The sequence below is a fragment of the Canis lupus genome, chromosome 33, assembly GCF_048164855.1.
Source record: "Canis lupus baileyi chromosome 33, mCanLup2.hap1, whole genome shotgun sequence".
Classification (NCBI taxonomy): Eukaryota; Metazoa; Chordata; class Mammalia; order Carnivora; family Canidae; genus Canis; species Canis lupus.
The window spans coordinates 3,175,823-3,183,729 of record NC_132870.1 but is presented as its reverse complement, the minus strand read 5'-3'; the positions used below and the strand labels follow the sequence as shown (position 1 = coordinate 3,183,729).

The 7,907-nt window shown below is 37.5% G+C and overlaps 1 pseudogene; it reads left to right on the top strand.

Moving 5' to 3' along the window:
* The first annotated feature begins 3,745 nt into the window (after positions 1 to 3,745).
* LOC140623834 (PAT complex subunit Asterix pseudogene) lies at positions 3,746 to 4,281 on the top strand (annotated as a pseudogene).
* Positions 4,282 to 7,907: the final 3,626 nt, after the last annotated feature.

Below are 7,907 nucleotides of genomic sequence, written 5' to 3'. Positions count from 1 at the left end.
CCCTCTCTCTCCCTCTCTCTCTCTCTCTCTCTCTCTCTCTCTCTCTATATATATATATATATATATATACCCACATATATATACATACATACATATATTTTTTCTGAACATTCAAGAGTAAGTTGTATATGCCTAAAGATAAGAATATTCTCTTATACAGACACAGTACAAACTATGGTTTTAACATTGTCTTTCTTCTTACTTAATTTAATAAGAAAGAAATTTAAATCCAAGTTTCTAGTTGTCACTTTTTACTCAAGCTCCAGAAAAATATTTGAAGGACTTAGCAGATATTTCTGGTTCATTTTTCTACAAGCCTTCCAACTTCAAACATGCCCCATGCTCCTAACTTTTCAGATGTATCTTTGCTTGAATCTCTGAAAAAAGAGCTTGACATAAGGATGTAAATGCCAGTGGTTTTTGAAGGAGGTGATTCCATGGGGCCAGCATGAAGCACAGGAGGAAATTAGACAGGGAGGGAGGGTGAGGTGACAATGTAAGTGTGCATCATCAAGGTCACCATTGAGGATAGGTCCCATTTGACCTCCTGAGAGGTGTACAAGAGGGTCTCTCAGAATTGTTCACATAAATAGACATGCAGGAGTATCTCTCCAGCTTGTTGTCTCCCATCAGTTGAGAGTTACCCCTGAGAGGCTTTTGTTCCTCATTTTTTAAAAAAGATTTTATTTATTTATTCATGAGAGACAGAGAGAGAGAGAGACAGAGAGAGAGAGAGAGAGAGAGACATAGGCAGAGGGAGAAGCAGGCTCCCTGCAGGGTGCCTGATGCGGGACTCGATTCCAGGACCCCGGGGGTCATGACCTGAACCAAAGGCAGATCCTCAACCACTGACCCACCCAGGTGCCCCTCTTTCTGCATTTCAAGGCTGAATTTCTGCTCATGAAATCCCCTTTTGGCTTTAATGTTAGTAATACCGAGTTGACACAAGGATTTTTGAATTTTCTTAATGGATAGATACTTTTGCTACAAAGTAAAATCAGTTCTTCTGAAAAAAGAAGAACCACTTTTGTCAGTATGGATGCAAATATTAAAGAAAAATGCTTTTTTGGGTAACTGCTTCGGTGATAAGAAAACTTTTAAGTATGTTTGTAACAATTTGGATATGTGAATATACTATTTTAACTGTAAAATCTATAAAATCTAAATTCACAACATATTTCTGACAAAAATTTAAGGTCCAGATTGAAATAAGCTATAAATGTAAAATGCACACTTGATTTTCAACACCTTATAGAAAAAAAGAATTTATAATATCTTATTAATAATTTTACTATTGATTTTATGCTACAATATTTTGATATATTGAATTAAATGAAATATACTATTGAATTATTTCATCTGTTTCTTTTTCTTTAATTTTTATTTATTATTTATGATAGTCACAGAGAGAGAGAGAGGCAGAGACACAGGCAGAGGGAGAAGCAGGCTCCATGCACTGGGAGCCCGACGTGGGATTCGATCCCAGGTCTCCAGGATCGCGCCCTGGGCCAAAGGCAGGCGCCAAACCGCTGCGCCACCCAGGGATCCCTCATCTGTTTGTTTTAACTACGTTTACTTTAGCTACTAGAAAATTTAAAATCACACATCTGACTACATATATTTCAGTGGGACAGTGATACCCTAGAAAATTATGAAACTTAGATAACAATAAAGTAACTCAGTAAGGTAACAAGATATAAAATTAACATGCAACATTCAAATCTCTTAAATCTCAAATCTCTTAATGTCCTTGTACAGGGGCATCAAAAAAAAGATAAATATTTAGGAACAGACCAAACAAAAAATGTTGAAAATATAAATTTTAAAAAGTGTAAAAAATTCCTGAAAGACACACAAAGAGATCAAAACAAATGAAAATATGTGCCTTAATCTGGTCTCAAAATCATTAAGATACTGATTCTGTACCTAATTCAGAACTTTAATGTAATCCCTGTAAAAACACCAACACTTTTTTTTTTCTGGAACTAGACTAGTTGATAAGAAATAAAGTTTGTATGGAAAAATAAACATCCTGAAGTATCTAGGAATACATGGCAAAGTAAGAGCTGCTTTGGGAGAGAATAGACATGTCAATTAAAATATTCTGCAAGACCTCTATAATTAGAAACATATGATATCAGCACAAGCATAATCAAACAGACCAATGAAATTGAATTAAAAGTCCAGAAATAGACCCAAATGTATATGGAAATCTCATATATGATAATGATGGGATCTCAAATCCCTGGGGCAAAGATAATAAATGCTATTGAGACAACAGGGCAGCCATTTGGAAAAAAGATGAAATTAGGTTCAATCCTCTTGCCTCACATAAAAATAAACTCCTCCAAATGAATCAGAGATCAAAATGTAAAAAATGAAACTATACATGCACTGTAAGAAGACATGACTGAATTCAAGTTTAACGTCAGTGTAGAAGTTTCTAACTATGACTCAAAATTCAGATGCAAAAATAAGTTTCACATTAAAAAATCTTGCGTGGGTACACAGGCAAAAACATACCATAAGCAAAGTCATGAGTCAAATGACAAACTGTTAAGAAAACTTTTGCAGCACATATCAGAGATAAAGGGCTAATACTTCTAACACAGAATTTCTAAAAATTGAATAAAAAGATGAAAAATCCTATTGAAAATAGGGAAACTACATGAAAAACCACTCATAAAGAAGAAACAAAAATGCGATATGTGATTCTGGACCAGATTCTGTGTAAGAGGAGGGAAGAAATGTTGTAAAGGACAATTTTGGGACAATTGACAAAACTGGAATGTGGACTGTAGGTTGGATAAAATATTGTATTTTTTTATTTTAAATTTCCTGAATTTCATTACTGTACAGTGATTATGTAAAAAATATCTTTGTTCTTAGGAAATATACACTTAAGTATTAAGGGGTAAAAGAGTGTGATACAAATGGCTCAGGAAAGATGTGTGCGTGTGGGTGTATGTGTGTGTGTGTTTCTAATTTTCATTAAAGTTTGAGACCTACCAGTTTACATTAGGGGTTAACAAACTATTTCTGTAAAGGGCCTAACAGTGAATATTTTTAGCTTTGTGGACCAGATGGTTTTGGTGGCAACTACTTGACTGTTGTTGTTGTACAAAAGTAGCCATAAAAAAAATACATAAATGAATGAGTGTGCTCTAATAAACTTTATTTTAAAAAGCAGTGGCTGATAACTCTACTTGTTGTGGTGATCATTTTGTAATATGTGTCAATGTTGAATCACTATTTTGTACACCTAAAACTAAGATAACATTGTATGTCAACTATACTTCAATTAAAAAAAAAAAGAAAAGAAAGAAAGAAAGAAAGAGAAAAACAGGTGGCAGGATTTGCTCCCTACCCCTTCCCTGGCCCATCAAGGTTATACTAATTTTGGAAGAAAATAATAGATACTGGAAAAACAGTTTTGCCGCAGGTACTTTGAATAGCGCCTGGCATTTAAGTTCTAAGAAGTAGATGCTTTTTTTTTTCAGTTATAAATAAACTTTTGAAACATTTTTACTTTAGGGACGCCTGGGTGGCTCAGCAGTTGAGCATCTGCCTTCTGCTCAGGGTGTGATCCTGGGGATCCGGGATGGAGTCCCACATCGGGCTCCCTGCATGGAGCCTGCTTCTCCCTCTGCCTGTGTCTCTGCCTCTCTCTCTCTCTGTGTCTCTCATGAATAAATAAATAACATCTTTAAATTTTTTTTTTACTTTAAAACTACTTACAGAAGGAAGAGTGATACCCTGTGATCCACCATGTCCACTTAATATGTCAGATGCATGGAAGGCAAACAAAGTGTTGAAGTACAAGCCCCTGCCAGTGTCATTCAGCCTGGATGACCCGACGCTGGACTACATGAACCTGCTCGGCATAATATTCAGGATGTACAGCCTCCTGCTCAAGCTGAAGTGGTGTGCCTGGAGGGCTGTCTACTGCTCCTTCATCAGCTTGGCCAAGCACATGAGTAGCTTCATGCCATCCATCTCCGCTGTGGTGACGTCATATCTGCAACACCCCCAGCTCATGACGCCTTTCTGGTGATGTCATCCTAGGACCACTCTGTCCACCTTCCCTGGTGGCTCAGCCTTCTGCCCCCAGCTGCTGTCCTGGGCTTCCCTGGGTGACATCATCTCAGCACCCGCAGTGAGATGAAGGGAAGCTGACGCTTTTTCTGGGATTCCATTTCTGCTGGGCAGAGGGCGATACCCCAGGCCTTTCCCTCCCACCTGTCTTCCCTACCCTGCCTGCTGCTGGGGGAGATGCTATGTTTCTAGGTGTATCCACTTGTTTTTTGTTATTGTTGTTCAAAACAGTTAATAATAAAGCTTTGCATTCTGGCAACAAGAGAGAACAAACCTAAACTTACAAAAAACTTTCAAGAATAGTATAGATAATACTCATATACACTCATATACACTTATACACGCACACACACACACACATATATACTCTCTATGTTTTAAATATTTTGCCTCATTTGCTTTATTATCCATTCTCCTTCACTCTCTGTCTCTCAGAATAAAAAGTACATTTGTAGTCTCTAAAGAGGCAGTTGGATGTGTGCATATGACCACACACTAGTCAGTGGGAAGTGAACTAACATGATTTGTGCAACTTCAGAGATGCTGTTGAAGAGTGAACACATGGCTGTCTGTCCCCCTCCTGCAGCCTGGAATGTGTATATAAAGATGTGTCTATAATGATGAGCCACCCTGGGGGATCCCTGGATGGCTCAGCGGTTTAGTGCCTGTCGTTGGCCCAGGGCATGGTCCTGGAGTCCCGGGATGGAGTCCCACATCAGGCTCCCTGCATGGAGCCTACTTCTTCCTCTGCCTCTCTCTCTCTCTCTCTCTCTCTCTCTATATATATATATATATATATATATATAATGAATAAATAAATAAAATCTTTTTTTTTTTAATAAATAAAATCTTTAAAAAAAATGATGAGCCACCCTGGACCAGGTGGATGGAGACAATTCTGGCCGATTAGAAGAACAAAAATATAGAAGGACTTTGGGTCCTTGACTGAAATACTCGAGCACAGATTGTTAGCTGAGAAAAAAAGAATTCTATGCAATCCCCTATGCAATATTCAGTTTTTATTAGAACATTAAAGCTCTACAACAAGTGCTTTTTAACATCTGAAGCATTATCAGTATTCTGTGGTGGAAAAAGAGCATGCATTGTGGACCTATACCGCTAAGCTATACATCTGGCTGTGTGACCTTGGGGAAGTTATTCAATGTCCCTCAGCCCTCTTGGATTTGACTTGAGTACCTAACTCATAAAGTCATTTTGATGATTAACAGACTTATATAGAAAGTGCTGAGAGCAGGGTTGGTATATAGAAGCATAAGTGTTAACTATTTTTACTCCTCAAAGATACTTGAAAGGTGGGTATTATTTTGAACGTTTTATAAACAAAGAACTTGAGACTCAGAAAGGCCAGCAAATTTGCCCAAGGTTATGTAATTAGTAAACAACAGAACTAGGATATAGTCTCATCTAATTCCCAAGTCTGTGCTTTCCACTTCTATACATTATCATTCTATAATTTTAATACTTGAACACGGTAGAGTTGTCATCTTAAGGAAAATCATACTTTCCCCAGCCTTTCTGGTATCTATTTTTTGTTTTAGTGTTGCTTTTACTTGGATTAATATGAGGGTGAGGATGAGTCCTAAAGTTAGTAGAAGTTCCATGTCCCAGGGCTTCCTTGAAAGATGTTCACCCAGCCCTGTGTGAGTTAAAGATTTCAATAATACCACAAAGTGGTAGGTATCTCTTTTTTTTGTAAGACTTTTAATATGACCTTACATAACAATATTTTGACCTAAGCACCATACAGTTCCAATACAGACGAAAACTTAATGATCTTCCAAATGTCTTAAAACATAATTAATTGTAGCTCCAATTGTAACTGAAGTGCTTAAGGATTAAGTATTATCAGAGGTCCCCTGGAAACTGAAATCCTTCTTTTGGAGCTTTAGCATGGGATAGAATCAGGTGTTAGTGTTATGTTTGCAATTTTTCTTTTCTTTTTTCTCAATCACAAATTCCCTAGTTCTGTAAACCTGTTTGATCACACACTAAAGGCTGTACATAATATTATTATTGTCCAATAGTCACTTGCCCTCAGTGTGCTAGGGGGCAATTGTTTGGAGCATACAGCCTCCTCCGGCTTTTGTCCTGGTGCACCATTCTGGTGCATATAGCACACACAAATATAGACACACTTAAATAATTTTATAGTTCACATTTTATTTTGGTGTTTATTTTATTTCTGTGACATGTTGTTAATGTTGGAACTTAAGAAAAGCCTAGTGGGCTGTAGCGTACTTTATAAACATTTTTTAAATTTTTTGAAAACTTTATTTTTTTAAATAAATAATAAGTCATGAGATTCAAAAAACAGAAAGCATAAAATCATATATAAATTAAAAATCTCCCTTCCATCTTGTCTTCCAAATGTCCAATTTTGTTCCCATCTCTTATTGGGTTAAAATATTTCCTTTCAGGGGCACCTGAGTGGCTCTGTGGTTGAGCGTCTGCCTTCAGCTCAGGTGGTGATCCCGGGGTCCTGGGATCCAGTCCCACATTGGGCTCCCTGCGGGGAGCCTGCTTCCCCCTCTGCCTCTGTCTCTGCCTCTCTCTGTGTGTCTCTCATGAATAAATAAATAAAATCTTTTAAAAATACATATCCTTTCAAATTCATTCCTATGGTATGCAAGCAAATTCTAATACAGACTCTGATCTCCCTTCCTTTTTTATACATAAAAAATGTATATTTAGCATATTGTAGACCTTGTTCTTCACCTTGCTTTTTTTTTTCAGTTAATGCATAATTCCAGATTAGTATGTGGAGTTTCAGTATAGAATAGTGGTTAAGCACATACATGTTAGAAATGCTATATAAATGTCAGAAATAAAACAAGGTTGCTCTTATATCATCCTCCAAGCCCTCCAGAGTGAACTAGTTATGACTTTAATTATTTTGGCTAAAGCAACAGTTCTGATCCAATCTAGGTTCTCTTTTGTGGATTCCTCATGGTAAGAAGTTGTGAGCCAGATGTGATGAGAAAATAAAGGAAGGCAGCTCAGCTGTGCAGAAACCCAGACCTGCCTCCGAAAGCTTTATAGGGCATCTTCAGTGCTTGTATCACAAGAAGTAATTTAATTATTGTACAGGTTTCAGGGAGCAGGCATACATAAAGCAGCCTAAGTGATGTCAATAAAGTGGACCAGAGTTTGCCACCTCAAAATATGCCCCTTTGGCATAAGGATTACTTTGAGCTGAAGGCAGTTAATACATAGCAGACACAGGAGAGTCTCTACCCTCCTTTCTCACTGAGGCATACATTTCCCTTTGTAAAGGGAATATAAAATTCCCTTTATGAAGCTGTGCCCCCTCCTCTCTCCAGCACCTGGAGAAGACAACCCTTATCCCAGGAGATAAAAAGGCAGCACTGTAATGAATCTGCATAAACAGATCTTACTAAAATCATCCTTTCGGTCTCTTCGTTTCCTCCATATATTTACCTTCCCACAATTTACCACCCCTAGAAACTCCAACTCATTTTTTTATGTAGATACTTCTCCATAATTTGTCATCCTGTGTTAAAATGGTATATAAGCTTGTAGGCCTAAACACCTCTTTGGATGTGTGTGTGTGTGTGTGTGTGTGTGTGTGTGTGTGCGTGTGTGTGTGTGTGAGAGAGAGAGAGAGAAACTCATGACTGCATACAAAATAAATCCTTCTCCTGTTCATCTATCTCTTGTCAGTTTTATTTGCAGGCCTCACTCACTTACCAGAAGAGGTTAGAGGAAAAGTTTTTCCTCCTCTACAACAGGAAAATCACAAAGAGTTCCCACTGAAGAAAAAAAAGATCTAA